Below are 19,002 nucleotides of genomic sequence, written 5' to 3'. Positions count from 1 at the left end.
TGTTTTATATTAAAAAATTTTTCTTCCTAAGAAAACAGCAGTATTGTTAGATGTGTGCTTAATCCATTTGGGGGACATAGACCTTACAAGTAAAGTTTTAAGTGAGAATGACCTTTTGCAGTTCTTCTGAAGTATGAAAAAGTAGGAGTTGTGTTAAAAGTACTTGAATTAACGCTTATTGATCGTTTAAAAGGACAGCTATTTAGCTTAGCCCACTCCCTCTGCAGATGTGAAAGGCAGGAGTTCTTGATCATGAATACATAGTGAAATGCACTGGAAAAATGGTGATAATCATTCCTGACATTTCTTAGTTCTCTGCTTTGAGGTCATGCTGGAAAGAGCCGAGATATTATTTGTAAAACAATGGGTCCTGCTCTCCAGAATTATTGAGGTCCAGAATTATTTTCTCATTACAAAAAGCAAGACGAAAGGGAGGGATATGGAGAATTAATTACTGTTGCCTTAACTATTTCTGTATATTTTTAAAGCATAAATATTGAAGTAGATTTGCATTTAAGTTAGGAGAACCCACCGTCTTAACTCAGTGCAGGAGTTTTCAAAAATCATTCTTCTAGAAATTGATTTCTCATTGCATGATTTCCCGAGAATTAGTAAAAATAAACCATTCTTTTCAATCTTGGAAGAATAAGAGTGCAAGTTCCTAAGACAGTTTGGGGACTATAATCAATAATATTGTAAAGATTTTGTAGGGTGTCAGATGAGAACAAGAACATGTCTTATTAGGGAGATCACTTCATGGACGGTGTAGATGCTTGACCACTGTGCTGTACACCTGAAGCTGAAGTTGAATAATATTGTATGTCAACTATAATTTAATATATATAGTCACAGGATATGGAGTATAGCAGGGAATAGAGTCAGTGGAATTGTAATAGATATATACGATGTCAGAGGGGCAATAGATTGGGGGAGGGAGGTTTTCACTTTGTGAGGGGTGAAATGTCTAATTATTGCATTGTTTTGTATACCTGAAACTAATTAAGAAAAAAAGAGTGCAAGTTCTTATCTATAAAATCAGAGTAGACATATGTACCTTTATGGAATCTCCTAAATCTGAACACAGAGAAACTGGACAAAATTTCTTCTTCCCCTGTGTGTTATTAATGCATCAATTACCATGAAAATGCCTCACAGCCCACGGTCTTTTTTATAGCCACCCCTCCATAATAATGATTAGCTTTATTACTTAAAGTCCAGGCTTGCCTCATGAGCAAAAACCAGTGTATTCATAGAACCTTAGAATTTCAGCATTGGAAGGGACACGAGGAGTCCTGTATGAAGTGTTTTTTGGCAGGGGGTCATCTTATCTCTGCTTCATCACTGCCATTATTAGCAAGCTGAACTTCTTGAGGCATCTTCTTTTCTTCTTCACTGTTGGTTCTATTAGAAAGTTTTCCCTCAAGGAGTCGAAACTTTTCACCTACTGATTCTAATTCTGCCTTTTGTAGTAATATAAAAAGTAATTGTTTTCTTTTTTTTTATATATATTTACGATGTTTGAGGATAGCTATCGTGTTGCTTATAAGCATATTTTCTGTTCCCAGCGTGAATATTCCTGGTTCTTTTAGCATTTCTTTGGAAAATACCAACAATCATTCCTGCCATTTTCATAATCTCCTGTTTTGGTGGAGGGTGTTAGCGTTCTGCTTGTCCTTGAGAATGCATTCCACCTTGACAGTGCCCTCATTACAATATGATATGCATAACGGGAGGCAGTGCCGCAGAAGTGTGTAATAGTTTAGAACACAGTGATACATCTTGTTTTGAACATAATTTGGATTATGTAATTTAATTACTGCAGCCTAAAATTGCATATTCTCCTTTGGTGTAGATGATGGAAAAATCTCTAGGAACTTAGCCCTGGGTTTGTTTCTTCACCTTTCCTTTGAAGCCAGAAAAGCATATGTAAGCACTTTGACAAATGACATAATATAGTGGCATATCTGAGTGGTACAGGTATTTTAAACCTAGCTCCAGTTCCTGAAGATGGTGAACATCTGCTTAGAGATATTGTAGAGCTCCACAATGCACTAATTGAATTACTCTTTTCTGGAGTTGTCGGCTGCACTAATTGAATTAGAACTAGCGTGTGTGTGTGTGTGTGTGTGTGTGTGTGTGTGTGTGTAACTGAGATAATTCCAATCTAACAGGAGAGTGGGAGATATGACTGATGGTGTGTACTGTGCTGCTATCTAATGGCAGCCTATGGAACTACTACATGGTCTCCAGGGAAGAAGGAATGCAGTCATCTGATCTAGTGTGACCTCAGTCTAACCCCATCCAGTTTAGTTCAAAAGGTCCCAGGATGTATTTTTGTAATTCTAAATTTAAGAAGAAAGAATGTGATTAATTTCTCCATTAAAAATTAAGATATGTTTTATTAGGCATAATTTTTTTTTATGAAGTACTCAGTTGCAAAAAACTTCTAACCTCTAATTTAGTTGGTGAAAAAAATCCAAATATACTGAGTCAGTGGATCATGTTCTTATTTTGCATTTCATATGACATACATGTAAAAAAGAATTACGTTTATGAAATGTTTTAGCATCACAGAAAGAAAGAATGACAGTATTTGTGTTCTTATATAAAATTTATTTCTGGTTGTCAAAATACTGAGGTGAGTCAATTTAAGGGTATTATCAAATTTCACTATACGATTATGTTTACATAAAATTTTAAAAATTGTTATAGATTATTTTAATTATATCAATGTCAGAGCAAATTCTACAAAGCTAGTTAATAGTTTAAAATTTAACTAGCCACAAATTTGGGTAAGTGAAATGCTCTGAAGTGAAATAGGTAATTTTCTTTCTTTTCTGAAAAAAAGAATCTGTTCGTCACAATTTAATGATTTTTGTAAAATCTGTACATCTTTAAGAACAAGTACACTGAGGAGAACTCAGTATGAAATCTATTTTGATTCAGTTTCACTTTAGGCATTCTAACTGGTAAAAATAGCCCTTAACAAAAAAATACGTATGTATAATCACTTGATGTATAAAATGTTTATGTGTGCATGTGATACCACTTCAATAATAGAAAAGTGTTAATGGTTACCCTTTTGAGCATTTAAAATGATCTCTTTCGATCTTGTCACATGAAAGAAACAAATATAAAGTATAAAAAAGTTTTGATCTCTTGTATATGATCTTCATTATTAAAACACAATGTAAGTTTGAATATTTCAATATCTTGTAGACTAGTTTATTTTTTATTGTAAGATTGAGCTACTTAGGTTCCTTGTACAAATAGCTTGGATTAAAATGACTAAAATATATGATATGCACTCTTTCGATAGGCTTTAATGACATTTTACTGACTTTGAAAATGTATTTTGACACCATGTAGATCTAAAGCTTTACAAATAGCATTGCTATTTACAACTAGCCACAATTCCATTTAATTCATATATAGAGTATACTGCCTCCTGTACTAGGTATTATGTAAAGTATTGGGCAAAAATTAAGATTCAGACCCTGTCCTCAAGGAGCTTGTAGTTATTTTTTAGACATTTATTGAGAATCAGTGTACCAGGCACTGTTTATAATTTGGGGGACCTACTACTGTGAATAATCATTAGTTTCATTTATTTTTCCCATTCCTTGAGCTGGAGTTCTGGCTTAATAGCAGCCCTAAGGAAGCAGTATACTTACGTTCATATCAGATATAGCTCATCTTAGCAAAAAGAGTGATATGCATATTTCTTAAATGATTTTCCCTTCTGCCTTTACATACCTTCTAAAGGAGCAGCAAATTTTTTTTTTTTTTTTTTTTTAGTATCTTTACATGTAGCTTAAAAAGACGAGTAACATCTATTACAGTGCCTCCTGTCGGTGATCATAGATTTTCAGTCTTGTCTCCAGAATTGGTAGTGCCCATTCGTGGTTTAGTCTTTAATTCAGGGCTTCTTCTAAGGCTATAAAATGGGAAAGAGTCCATTGCATACTAGGTATAAAGTGCTTCTTTAAACAGTCTATTTCTAGAACCTAAATTGTCCTGGGACCAGCTCTTGATATAAAAATTCATAGAAACCTGTTTTTCACAGAGTGTGGTAACTCCTTGCCATAGTGCTGTAGTGTTAAAATTCACATTGGCCAGGTTGTTCTGTAAATTAAACACTGACAGCTACCCTCAGGGGAACAGCCAATGTATTTATGATGATGTGCTGATTACACAAAATACACTGCAAGCAGAAAACAGCTGCAGAGAACAAACCTCTTAAAAAGAATACAATTACAAATAGCACCCTCAGTATTTCTAGTGGTGAGTGTAGAATACAGCATGCTAATGCCGGTTTCTTGCTTAGACTGCCTACAAACAAAAAATCTGAAAGAGATAAGTTAAATTATGGTCTATTGTACTTTTGGTGCCCACATAACAGTGAACAAATTTTGTTTCTGAAGAGCATAGCTAAGAGTACGCACATTTCAGGTGTGGAGTAGTCTACCCTGCCCCCCTTTTTTTTGTTGTTACTAGGTTTTATTAGTGCTTTTCTCACATATATATAGCGTGGCCTTGAGGTGATAAGGGTTCTGGACCTTTAAGAGATATTACACAATGAATTGGGCTGGAGAGTATCTAAACTGTGTTTTAAAAAATCCGGTAGAAACTTGATATGTTAGGGTTTGGATAGTAACATTTCATTGTTATTAATGGCTTTGAAGATGTTTGCCCTTGGAATTAATAAAAGGAGCCACGATTCTGTATTAATGGTAAGGTTTTTCTGATTTATTAGATTCTCTTTTTTCAAGAATATGGTATTTTAAGACACTGGAATAGCTGGGTGATTATATATTTTTAAGAGAATCAACTTTCAAGTATGTCCCCTTTCATCCCTGCATGTTCCTGGTCACATGCAGACAGGTAAGGTTACAGAAAATTTTAATTTAATTTTCATTGTTTGAGATTCTCTCTGTTACAGTTTTAGGGTCGGTATCTATGAAGTATTTCAACTGCCAAGCACGCTAGCTTATGTTTAAATCAGTGGAAAATATGTTGATCTTCCAAGACATAAATTTACTCAAGCCAACTGTAAGGTATAGCAGGGGACATAGTGGTTGGAAACAGTTCACTTCACCCGCCTGAAACTAAGAATCAACTCTTCAGTATATGGATCACTGGTATGTAATAATCGACTATTATTGGTCTGTCTGTTGGTCTCTTTTTAAATCCGTTTGGAACCTCCTGGAGTTATTTTCTTGCTCTGCTGACATCAATCCCATGTGGCAGAGGAGTTGTGTATAACCACTTTGGTTTAATCAATAGAATAATTGATAAACCAGATAAGATTTAAACTGATTATAGCCCCAACAGAATCCCCCAGAGGCCTTGGACTCTCTTAATTTTGACATGTGTGTTGTGTACCCTGAGGATGAAGTGCAGTTTGAATTATCTGTTTTTATTTGCTTAATGATGGGGAGGGTGTTAAAGTCAAATGTTTAATTAACCCAGCAATGGGCTGCGTTGTCACTTACACACAGCTGATTGAGATATCTCATGGAGAATACTGAATAGGAATGATAATGTGGCACTGGGACGGAAGATTGCTTTTTCAATCCATTTGCTGGGTCACTGCTTTGAATGTCTTATTGGATGAAAGGCATTCAGCCTGGAGAAAAAAATTCAGCATTTAAGTACATTTTGTTCTCTTCTCCCCCTCTAGTCCCCTCCCTGCCCAGAAGTTAACTAAAACAGATATGTTCTAGGTTTAATAAGCCATTCATGTACTAGTAAGAGATCAGGGTAGTCAGCCTCAAGCTACATAATTTCCTGTGAAAAGGGAAAAGTCCTTCTAGCCTCCAAGGTATTCTAAATGTGAGCTCTTTTGTCCCTCCTGTCTCTTGTCCCTTGCCATTATTGTGGAGTTGTCTTTGGTTACTTGTGTCTTGCTTCTCTCTCTGGTGTTTGCTTGATATGCAGCTACCTCTAGGCTCACAGGCAGACCTTTCTCTCTTAAAGAAGCGTGTTTATTACATTTTTGCCATTTCATGCAGCTGGCTTCTATTTGGTTGTATTTCTGATCAAATATAGTGAGATTATTTATTGAACTACTCAAAGAGATGAAAATGTGAAGTACAGAGATTCTTGTTCCTTTTGCGACTGCTATTATTATATAAACAATTGGTCCCATGTATATTTCATTTTGTTGAGATGAGAGGCAGTTTGCTTTCTGTATGGACTCAAAAACTAGGCCAGGAAAGATCTAATAGCCCTCCACTATCAAAAATGCAGCCCAGGCAATTGGAGTTTTAATGACTTGCTGCCTGCAAAAATATCCCTGACTAACTTTATAATCAAATATAAAATTCTTTGGAGGCATATTGAGCAAAATTTTAAAAATTTTATCATGACTTCCCTTTTTTGTAGTTCTTATGTTTTTTCCTTCTATCCCCCAAAGATCTAAACCAGGAATTTACTAATTTTTTTCTTTGCTTTAGTCATTTGTATTCCAGAGAGCACAATAGGGAGAAGGATACAAGATTGATTTTTTTATGTGTGTCCTCTTGAAAGCATAGTCTGGGGCATGACTACTTGGGAGGCGGGGGTGGGATGGGGTGGTTTACAAAGCAATAGAAGCTTGCAGCTAGTTTTCAGGCTCAGGTTGGACTTTTGCGGGTCAAGGCAGACCAGACGAGTAGCTTATCTTGAGGGACGCAAGTAATAGACCAAATATAGAGCAGCTATTTCAGGAATCATGTAGGTCATTTAATTATCCATTATGATTGAGTGGCTAATGCTCTTTTGGCAATTACATGACCTCTGTTATTCCTGAAACCTTTCCAGGCCCTCTTGGGTCGAATGACCCACCAGTCAGTGTTTGCAGACTTCATTCCACTCAGAAGGAAAGGAGATGCTGGGAACTACTGGCATTTAGAAATGGCTTTGCTTTCTTTACTGACCACTGACCACTACCCCAAATGTCCTTTGTACAGCAGTCAGTGATAGGCAACCTGTTTTGAAGTCAACTGTTTCTTCATTGTCTGCAGGAGCAAGAGGTACATTGGTTTACACAAGAGGGACTTGTGGCAAAACAAACTTTAATACCAAAGTTGGCTATTATGGTATTCACAGGTTCTGTACTACAAGAACAAATATTATGGTATTAAAACTAATGTTTGAGGTCTGTCAAACCAGTCACCCATTACCAAATTCTGAAGTTAGTGAAGCGATTTTTTTTCATTTCATAACAAAATGCTATTGATGATATTAATAACAGTATTGATTTAAATTAGCCAAATTAAAATCGGCTAATCTTTAATTATCATGCTAAAATACTTAATTAAATAAAAAGGCCACTTTAAAATTGAGAATATTTGGATCAATGTTTCTCACTTTTTTATTTAATCAACAAAGGATCATTAATATTTCCAAAGAAAACTCTACTCCTTCTAAATGATAGTAAAACTTACTTTTTATACTTGTAGTGACTTACTAAGTAATCCTAGAAAAAATAATGTAGATTTCTGGTGATTCTTTAGATTAAGAACAGTTATAGTGGGGAAAGTGAAGACACCATAATCAAAACTGCTTATAGGATTTGTCAGAAATGTACAAACAAAATTCTGCATACTTAGCAAAATGGAAGATTTAAGGTATATATCTACTTAGGTATATAATACTAAGGAATTCTCTAGTATTCTAATAATTTAAGACCATAAGCTTAAGAGAAATAATTTTGTTAGAATAACACACAAACATCCTTTAAGTAGAAACCATTTGCATTGCGTTGTTATAGAAAAAAATCTATTGGAGAAAAAGAATAGTCTTTTTAACTTTATTACTTACACATCAAAGAGCATTATTTTTAAAAAAACAAATCTATAAGGTTGTCTATCCCTGGGGCAGTAAAATTAGCCCATCTTACCAAATACATTTATTAAACAACTCCTGGTAGCACTCCAGGTTAATCTGTTTTGGTTTTATTTTTATTTTGTTGTTTGGTAATATTAACAAATGAAAAATTGAAGACATGAATTGGTGTTATAACCTTTGACCCTTCAGAAATAGAAGCCTTCTCACTTAAATTTTAAATCCTTTAGGCCAATACTACCTTGGTGTCTGGCTACTTAGAAACCTATGAGAATGCGGTCAGTGTGAATTATATCAGCTGTTTTCTGTTTAAAAACATATTTTCCCTCACTACAGTTTTTTTTTTTTAATTTCTATAGTGGCAATGAGCAGAAAACAAGAAAGCAGAATTTATAGTAAAAGCAAAAGTTATAGCTTAAATTCAAGTATCCTGACTGAGGAGTATAGTTAGCGTACTTGAAATTTTAAGAGGAAAGCAAGATATAAAGCCAAGTGTTATGTTTGATTTCTTATTGATAAGTTGCTATTCTTTAAGGGATACCCTTCAAGATCTATGTTGGACCATGTTTTTCACTCTTAGGAAACAAGTCTATAAATCAGTGAGAAGAGATGGTATTTGTAATTTTAAGGACCTGAAAATTTATTAAGATTGTGTAATTAGTGGAAAAGTCCACAGGATAATGACTCCACAGAAAAATAATTTTTTAAAACTTTTTTGAAAAGATTAAAAAATTTTTTTTCAATTACAGTTGACATGCAGTATTATATTAGTTTCAGGTGTAGACCATAAATGATTTCTTAATAATAAAGCAAAAAATAAGGGATTGTTCATAATAGAAATATACACCTATACACAAATCTAAACCCAGCACAATATGGTTTTCAGAAATTCACTTATTTACTTGGGATGATTTTATTTTCATTCCAAAATGGGTAGACATTTGAGGATATTAACAGTTTATCAACTTACCGGAGCTTTAAATTTATTTCACAATATTGTTGAATTGTAATAAAATGGGAACTCCAAAGCATGGAAGATATCCAAGGTTATGAAAGTCATTTAGCAGAAAAAAAAATCGGGAACAAGGATGACAGACATAATTATTTTTCAGAGGGAAAGAATTTTGGCGTAAGTCCTAAGGGTTCTATAGTTCTCAATCCCATTTTGAGAAATCAAGAAGATCTACAGAATGCAGATGTCTTTGAGTTACAAAAATAACCAGATGTCCTTATTAGTAGAAGCAAATGTTTGCCTCTTAGTTTACATAAAACTATATGCAGAGGATCTCTGGATGAAATATGTAAATAGGGCAGTAAAGAAAATTGTGGCATGAAAGGAACTGTCCTAAACACGTAATTTTTAGGTTATATTTTGAAAAGGAAAAAAAAATTCTTTAAGATTTATGTAGATTTAAAGGTAAAAGAGATAAATTAAGCTACTTATGCTTTTGCTAACATGATGTGAGCTTGTTTTTTTAATAATGTATGTCTTTCTATCCCACATCCCCCTGATGAGTTTTTATTCATTTTGCTGAGCTTGTTTAACTACTTTGTACATTGTCATTGTGTTTTAAACATTGAAAACATATGCTTGAAGCTCATTTTTTTCATGAATGAATGAATGATAGTCATCTTAGTTGTGTCGAGAAAAATAACCTATAGTAGTATATAAATGCCCCCTTTGCAAGCCAATTGGGATTTTTAAAATATTAAGCCACATTGTTATAAATAGATGTGGTTTGATGACTGTATTGGGATGTTAAGCAGAATAAAATGTAAAACAATCTACTTGAAAGGGTAAGGTATGAAGTTTTTTTGTTTGTTTTTAAATTAAGCCTTTAGAGTCAAAAAACCTTTAGAGTTTAAATGGACTATTACTTTTGATGTGGAGCATATTAACATAATTACAAACTTCTTTTATATACTCATAGTCATTGCTAAGTTGATGTTCAAAGCTTTGATTAAGAAGTCACAAAGCTGAATGTGTTCAGACAGCTGTGTAATATCTCTCCTATTCACAAAAACGAGATAACGGTTTTACCTTTTTTGTCCCCATATTTATTGGTAGAAATTTGTCCTTCTTCTGTAGCTGTACTTTCAATGGTAAAATATTAAAATGCTGTATTATGATGATATTCTATAACTTGAAAGTTAACAAAAGCCATGCTGATCCTTCATGCCCTTGTCTTGTCACTCTCTGATGCAGCTCGTCTCTTCTGTCCTCCTTATCGGAGTATCTCAGTGCTTAGTTGAGCTTGTTTATCTTACAAGAGCAGGAGGCAGGCTTTTAGGGAGTAAGCTACATGTTCCAGTGTAACAGGCACCAATGCTGTTTGACTTGAAAAACATTAGATCTCTTACATTAACAGCCCATGTCACTGTAATAGGGACTAGAGCCGGGCTGTTGTTCAGTTTTCTATTATTTTAGCTTTGAAATAACTGTTAGTGCTGCTCCAAAATCTCCGTGTTTAAAATTGTATATTGGCTGTCCCCCCAGGACTCGTAAGTAAACAAGGTGATGTGTGGCCAGAGGGAGCATATTTTGTTAGCTTTGTGTTAAGTAAGAATCGTGCCTATCTAAAGATGGTTTTTGTCTGATCCCTGGTAGTGTGCTGCATGACTTTGCTTGTGTAAATTTGCAGATCTAGCAATACTTAAAGCAGATTTTTGTTTGTTACTAATGTGTGTGCTCAGTAACTATTAATTTTGAACTTTCATATTTTTTCTCAAATAATAAAGCATTTAGTTTTCTCATAAAGCTTAACTTCAAGTATCTGTGCAATTTCCCTAGGTAGAGCAGTTTGTACAGCAGTTGTTGCAAATGGCAAGCAAGAATTTAAGGGGTATGTTTGTTAGACTTAAATATTACTTAGCTTTATCTTAAAATATTCAGTTATTGGTCATTTCTGTGCCAGGAATAGTTTGACCGTTGGAATCAGGTAGCAGTATTTAGAGAACAGAAAATATAATTTGTAAAATCAGGTTTTTGCTTTCTTCCTTTTTAAGAGTACCTCTTATTTTAATAATGATATTAGGTTGGTACAAAAGTAATTGCGATTTTTGCAATTATTTTTACCCTTTTAAACTACAATTACTTTTGCAGTAACCTAATAGAATGGCAGCTTAATATAGTACTGGTGGGATGGCAGTAGACAATTTTACTCATTCCTTTCTTCCTTCCTCTATTTTTAAAAACCTCGTTTGTTTTCCTATTCTAATTCTTTTCTGATATGATACAACACTACCAGGCCACCCAGCTCTTTCTTTGAATTTAACCTGAAATACATACATCAGCCAGCACAAGCATAATTGGTTGAAAGGCAGCCATCTATCTGGGGAGTTCTTCTAAATACTGAATGTGTCATGTGCTTTGACATGACATATCTGTAATATCTCTGAATACAGAAAGCACTTACTGTGTTAGCTGTAGGTGTTAAAGCAGTAGTGTGTTTTAAGAATGTGTGCTGTGCAAATTCTGGCTTGTGAGGTAATGACAAGTGTTTGTCGGCATAGACAATATATTTTTCCCCCTGAGGTCCCCACACACCTAGTTTCCCTCAAGCTCATCATCTCTGTCAGGTTAATCAATAGGCACCGTATGGCAGAGGGTCAGTAATCAGTGTCATCGTGCCTTTAAATCGTGTTGAAAATTTGCTTAAAGCCTGGGCCAATTAACATCGAGATGATGAATGGATGGGAAGATGGGAAGAGCCTGACGCTCAGGGGCTTTGTGAGGAGGAGATGCTCAGCTGTTGAGCAGCAGACACCAGCGAATAAAATCAGCCATTCATGTGAGCTCAGTCCACCCACTCTTAATGATAATGTCAATCTAGCAAAATATATACACATTGGAGTTGTCACGAGTTCATAAATCAAAGGAGTTTGTCAAAGGCATTCAGATTAACGAGGCAGCAGCAATAACAAGTCAAATTTGCATAGAGAATTGCTCGAATCTCAGTAAATTATGATCCTGTTTTTCATTTGATTATTTGCTAATGTCTCAAGAGGGAGAATGATTATATTAGCATGCAAAATCTACTCCAGAAGTAGAAATCTGAGGTATAGAAGACCAGCACACTATGGCAATTAATCAGTTTCTGCATACTAGCATAAATGCACAAGGCCCAGAAATGAACTTCTTTTTTATTATTATTTCTCCTTGCTACTGATCCAAATGGTTCAGCTTGACAGAGACTTTATATTGCTTTAACAGTGTTCTGAATTGTGCCTGCAGGCAAGACATAGTTATGCAGCTATAACCAACCTATCCATCTGCCAACCAGATTGGAATTCTCCTATCCAAGGCTTCCATTAACCCCCACTGACAGCTCCAAACAGGATTAAGAATTTGGAAGCATAAAAAATAGTTGTTCTTTGCAAACATACACAATCCTTTTGCATTTTGAGAAAGGCCACATCTGTAGTATTTTATAATTAGTGTCCGACAGTGTAGCAGGGGGAAAACCCTACTTGGCATTTTTTCAAATTCTGTCATCGGGAGTAAGGCAGTACTAATGGAAGTCCTGTGTGTTTGGTTGTTCCAGAAAGTGTTTTCCATTATATCTGGTTCCTAGCACTGTGCTTGAATTGGTATATTACTAGAAAATATCACTTCTTAAAAGCTTTCACTGGTGGATCTTGTTGAAGTTTAGCAGTATAGGGAGGCTTTGAAATGGTTGTGGTTTAATAGAGTATGTCAAATGATAAACATGCTGGAGAAGCAGTGTGCATGAAAACATGCCCCCAAATATTATCTTTTGAGGACACTAGGTCCTCCCTAAAACTGGTTCTTGAATAGAATTCTTCAGTCAGCTTCTGAACTTAAGTTTTCCCTATTGTATCCTAGAAGGATTAATTAAAATTTGTTTAAAGGAACAAACGGACGGACACAAACACACACACACACACACACACACACACACACACACACACAGAGTTTTGTTGCCTTTCATTGAAGAGTTTGAATGATTTTTATCTATGTAGCTAAATTACCTTTTAACCTTGTAGAAAAATAATTGTTTCTATTTTTGAAAATTTCAAATCATGTATATTTGGAGGTCATAATTAGCTCCAAATAATATAATAAGTTAAAGGGAAAAATGGTAATCCAATTACTAATTTACCAATCGCTGTATGATGTTTGCAACTAGCTATTAGAAATTGGTCTCAAGATTTTTTTTCCTCATGGGTTGTCATTCTGTATAATGATGAACAAATAATTCCTTTTTAAAATGTGTTTAAAATTAGAGTTACAATTCACCACAATTTATCTGCTTTGATAAGATGATATAATTTTCCTGGTTACAGAGTCCTCTGAATTCTCCCAATGAAGAATGTGGCATAGGTGGAAGTGTTACTTCTAGTTTGGGAGTTGGTTATTTTAGTTATAACAGATGTCTATTCAAACAGGCTCAGGCTGTGTTACACCATACAACCTTGAGCAAGATGCTTACTCAAAGATTATTATAAGTCATTATGAGTGGCTTGACTTTTCATCACTGTGTAAATTAGTTTAGTTTTTCATTTGATTATATAATCAACTCTTAATTATCCGTGTCATCAGGAGTGTGTGTTCCAATAGATAACTGAAAACAGTAAATAAGCCACTTACTAGGTCATGGAGAATATTGCCCCAGCCATGAAACTGCTGTGGGCTACTTTCAAAACCTCTCTACTTCTTGTTTTAGACACCAAAAACCTCTCAAAAGTTAGGAATGCTTTGCTTATCCACAGAATAACTTCCTTCTTAATCAAGGGTCAGCAAACTTTATCTGTAAAGGACCAGATACTAAACATTTGAGGCTTTGTGGGCCATAGGATCTCTGTCATGACTATTCCATTGTAGTGTGAAGGCAGCCATAGACAAAAGGTGAATGAATGGGTGTGGCTACATTTCAATAAAATTATTCGCAAAAACTTGATGTATTTAGAGCAGGAGCTTGCTAACTCATGCTCTAAATGCTCATGCTGGCATAGTAAGTGGTGGGGTGGTAGGGCTGTAGTTGCGCGATCATTTTGAAGTTTCTCTGCTCTGAAAATAATTTTTAAAGCTAGCTGGACATTGTGGGTATAGGATTTCAATTATTTATTAAGCCCTTATTATCTGTATACTCGTATTATCTAATGTGATGGGAGGTAGAGGGAGCCACAAAGATTTTGCCCAATAAGCTTTTAATCTTAATTGGGTAGTTGAGAATAACATGCAAACATTATCTAACTAAGTGCCAAATTGTGTGGACCAAGATAAAAATGTTAAGGAATTTCCAGTAGAGTAAAATGGAGTAGTTGTAGTTTCTTAGAGAAGATGATAGTTGAAACTCACTTTAAGAATTGGTAAGACTTGAATATATTAATTTTCTTGCATTTGTAATTGTAGTGAATTAGACTTGAATTAAAGGTTCTTCCAGCCTGAAAATTTCAAGATCATATCACATGTTTATGAGACTATGAAGAGACTTGCTTAATTAACTAGGGCAGAAAATGTATGTTGAGGGAAGTAACTTGATGTAATGCAGCAGAAAATTCTGAAAAGTCTTGAAAACGAGGCCTAGAACTTCATATTTGATTTCATAGAAACAAAGAGCCACTAAAAGTTTTAAGGAAAACAAGACCACTGTGATCGTGGTGATGTTTAAGAAAGATTAAGCTGGCAATAGTATTTAATCCAACAAACATTTTAAAACTCACATTATGTTCTCAGTCTTTGTGCTGAGACACTGGAAAATGAGGATGAAAAAGAAACTGGCCCTTCCCTGAAGGAACTTACAGTGTAGGGTGGGAGTAGGAAGCTCATTTACATAGAGATATAACATAGAAAGATAGAATATGAAGAATAAGTGCCCAAATAGAAATGAAACGCTAATTCAGAGTAATTAATCTCAGTTGGGGGCAGGAGATAAGCATAGGCTTCTCAGAAGGTATCATGTTGACTCTTGAAATCAGGATTTTAGTAGATGAAGAGATCAGGAAAGAAGGCAATTACATGTTGAGGGAATAGAATTAGCAAAAGCACAGGCATGTTTTTCTTATTTTGGAGAATAATAAATAATGTCATATAAATGGTACAAGAGAGTTTGATGGAAAGGTAAGTTGGCATATTGTAGATGCTATACTAAGAAGTTTCAACTTACCCTGTAGTTGAAGCTATAAAAGGTGTTTGAGCATGGGAGTAACGTCTTTTAAGAACCATGATTCTGACAGTATTGTATAGAATGGGTAAGAGGTGTTGGTGATCTAGACTAGATTAGAGGCACTAGAGGTGGGGGAGTAAATAATAGACTGAGGATTTAAGTGAAGAATGGAAAGAAAAGTTTGGAGGGTAAGAGCTGGCCTAGAATAGGTGAGAATGGTAAAAGTCCTTTAAATTTGGATACCTTGATTTTGAGACAGTGTATCATATGAATACTTTTTGATGTGCTCCTTTTTCTTTTTTATTTACCCCAAGGTTACTTCTGGAAACATTTTATCCAAAATACATTCTTGAGCTCTAATGCATGAGCTTTAGCAATATTTCACTTTACTGCCTTTTTCCTACCCAAACCTCTATTACAAGGTCTTGCAGGAATTACAACCAAATGCTTTCAGTTTGAAGTTAAATTCAAAGTTGTCAGTGAGGTTTTTATTCTGCCCCTTTTAATTATACGCTAGTTAAGTGCAGGCTGAGATAAATATTTGAGCTAATATAAAAGGTAATAAGTTCTATAGTATCTTTTTCAGAAATATTTTAATATAATGCTACTATTTATACAATATTGTCACTCCAAACACATTCTGCAAGTAACTTACTATAACGAAACTTTCCATCTGAGTGTTGTGAATGATTTCTGAGCAGTCAGGTTTTTCTAGTTGGCTCAGGGTTAAGTGGTAGAATATAACTTTTATATTTGATGGAATTTCCCCAAAAAATTTATTCTTCAGTTATCTGACTTCTATTTTTCTATTTCTTAACATATTTCCTTCTGTTTCATCTATTTTAGTTGTTAATTTTTATTTTGACATACTTCAGATTTATAGAAAAGTTGGAAGAATAGTACAAAGAATCCCCTTATACTTTTTCACACAGATTCTCCACATGTTAACATATTACCACATTTACTTTATCTCTATACATACACATATGTGTATACTCACATTCATTTACTTATTATTTTTCTGAACTGGTTGCAAGTTACAGACATAATGACCCTTTACCCTTAATGTTTCATTGTTATGTTTCCTAAAAACAAGGACATTCTTTTAAATAATCACAGTACAAATGATCAATATCAGGAAATTGAAAGTACAAACAAACTGTGTTACATTCATACAATGATACTACTTGGCTATAAAAAGAACTGTTACATGCAGCAACACAAATGAATCTCAAATATGTTATGCTGAAAGACATCCTCAAAAAAATTATATACTATATGATTCCATTTTATGACATTTTGGAAAAGACAAAAAAAATAAATCAGTGATCATTCGGGAAAGGGGTTGACTATAAAGGGGCAGTGCCAGGGAATTTGGGGAGTGATGGAACTGCTTTACATCTTGATTGTGGTAGTAGTTACACAACGATGCTTTTGTCGAAACTCATAGAACTATATATACACCAAGAAAGAGTGAATTTTTCTGTATGTAAATTTTGAAAGTGAGGAAACAATCAGGAAATTAACATTGATACAATGTTCTTAGCTCATCTATAGACCTTATTCAAATTTTTCCAGTTGTTCCAATAATGTCCTCTATACCATTATATCATAATACCCACTCAGTAGTTACCTGTCAACATCAAATAAAATAGAGGGTCAGGAGGAAGAAAATTGTGGATATGGGCTAGATAGTTACTACTCATCCTGCTAGGCTCAGATTTTCAGTATAGAGGAGTTGACTATGAATTTTGTTTCAGATTATTCTCCAAATAATCTCAGATCCAAATTGTATTCAGTTTTATGTCTCTTTAGTTTCCTTTAACCTGAAACAGTTCCTTAGTCTTTCTTTGTGTTTCACGACCTTGACATTTTTTGTTTAGTACAGAATAGTAATTTTATAGATGTCCCTCAATTTGGTTTAGTCTGATGTTTTCTCATGAGCAGATTGAGGTTATGTATTTCAGGCAACGTTACCGCCGAGGTAATAATGGGTTCTTTTCTATATCCTATCAAGAGGCACATAATGTTAAATTGGTGTCGCCAGATCTCTCCACTGTAAGGGTACTGTTTCTCCTTTTGTAATTATTAAGTATCTTATGGAGAAATATTTTGACATTATGTAACTATCCTGTTACTCGTCTTTCTCCTGTTAATTTGTGTGACAGTCTTGCTTGCATCAATTAGTTACCCTTAAATGGAATTTATTGGACATAATTTAGCTTGATGACCCAGGGCAGTTGTGAACATTGCTTTTTGAGATGCATCATAGATAAAGATACAAGGAATCACTGTGCTGCTGAGCTCTCCTGGGAGGTGCTGAAGAATGCACAGGCTTTGAGAACCACTGAGGTGACCACTTAGGTATACATGGCTATTTCATGTATATCTCTACCCTCAAGACTTAGAGCTATTCATCTCTTATTCACTGGCTTCGTGGCTCTCCTCTTCACTATTGGGAGGGTGGGTACCTTACTTCTTGCTCCTGATATCATGACTTTTTAATGTCGCTACCTCTATTTTATATAACACCAGAGTTGATTTTTTTGTATTGATTTCCTTTCTCATGGTGGTCCAGAGTAAGAAATATTGGGTTAATCTATCTAAAAAGAACTAGCTATAACAATATTTGTTTTTTTCCTTATGTATATGTATATATCTTTTGCTCTGATGGGGTGGAGAAGGGAAAGGAGCTCCTCTTCAGCATTATGTTCTGCTCTCAGGCAGGAGAATTTTCCTTCTCCTTTCATACCTTAAACATTGTCATAATACCCCCTCAGTCGTTCCCCATCTATGTAAATCAGATAAAATAGAGGGTCAGGAGGAAGAAAATTGTGGGTATGAGCTAGATAGTTACTACTCATCCTATGTTTATAAAAAATGCAATACCTGTGAAGTGCAATAAAGAGGTGTGTCTTTACACAAATTGACCTTTGCCCTCCTTTGATCTCTTATAATGGCTTACATTGCTAGTTTCTTATTTGTAATGCTTTATACTCATTAACTCAACTATATCTCTCCCTCATTTTTTTATAGGTAGTCTACATTACTTCTTTTCAAAACGGGGAGAAAAACTGAACTCTTAAGTTACTCAGCCTCTGTCCCTTGCTTGTACTATAGCATGTGTTTTCTTGGTCTTAATTTTAGGGACCGTCACCTTAAAGTCATCATCACAAGTGTAAAATATCAAGTTAAATTTCATAAGCGATTTTTGCCCAAAAGGAGCACCTTAGTTCCAGCAGTATACAAAGGAACAGTATTGTCAGGCCAAGTAAAGGTGACACACGAAGCACAGATGTTAGCTACAGAGGTGCAAGGGCCTTAAAATGACTATATATATATAATACTATTTATCCTTTAATACCTTTAAAATATAATATTTGATACATACCAAAAAAGTATAACTAATATCTAAATTTAAAACACAGTTATGATCCTATACTGTACTGATGATTTCATACTTGTATACAAATTTTCAGATAAACTCATGTGTAGGAAAGAATTTCTCAGTCTAAAAATAAAGTAACTCCCCAGTTAGAATGTGATGAATATATGTGATGTAATATCAACTGTACATTTTTAAATACTAACATTACAAATATAGTTGTGGAAAATAGAACCCAAATAATTTGTATTTGTATTTCCTGTATTTGGCCTTGCAGATAATCATTTGCATGATTACCAAATTTGTTTTCAATTATTTTTTATTGTGGTAAAATATACATAACATAAAATTTACAGTACATAAGTGTACAGTTCACTGGGGTTAAATACATTCATAATGTTTTACAACCACCACCCCCATCCATCTCCAGAACTTTTTCATCTTATAAAACTGAAACTCTATACCCATTAACCACTAACTCCCCATTCACCCTTCTCCCAGTCCCTGGCAACCACCATTCTGTTTTCTGTCTCTGATTTTTACTATTCTAAGTGTCTCATATAAGTCTAATCATACAGTATTTATCTTTTTGTGACTGGCTTATTTCACTTAGCACAACATCCTCATCCATGTTGTAGTATGTGACAGAATCCCCTT

At 34.5% G+C, this 19,002-nt stretch overlaps 1 protein-coding gene across 13 annotated transcripts in view; it reads left to right on the top strand.

Annotated features, from left to right (window-relative positions):
* BTRC (beta-transducin repeat containing E3 ubiquitin protein ligase) overlaps window positions 1-19,002 on the top strand; it is a 164,233-nt gene that overhangs the window by 66,957 nt on the left and 78,274 nt on the right. For 3 of the 13 annotated variants that reach the window (XM_033130380.1, XM_033130375.1, XM_033130378.1), the window contains exon 1: window positions 10,165-10,332. The exons of 7 other annotated variants lie outside the window; for them this stretch is intronic. The gene's annotated coding sequence lies outside the window, so the exon portion shown is untranslated. Of the gene's footprint in view, window positions 1-10,164; window positions 10,346-19,002 lie in introns of those variants that run through there. 3 more of the 13 variants (XM_033130381.1, XM_033130374.1, XM_033130377.1) reach the window with 1 other exon arrangement.

This window comes from Rhinolophus ferrumequinum, chromosome 16, assembly GCF_004115265.2.
Source record: "Rhinolophus ferrumequinum isolate MPI-CBG mRhiFer1 chromosome 16, mRhiFer1_v1.p, whole genome shotgun sequence".
Lineage (NCBI taxonomy): Eukaryota > Metazoa > Chordata > Mammalia > Chiroptera > Rhinolophidae > Rhinolophus > Rhinolophus ferrumequinum.
The sequence above is the reverse complement of the archived record's forward strand: the minus strand, read 5'-3'. Positions and strand labels throughout refer to the sequence as shown.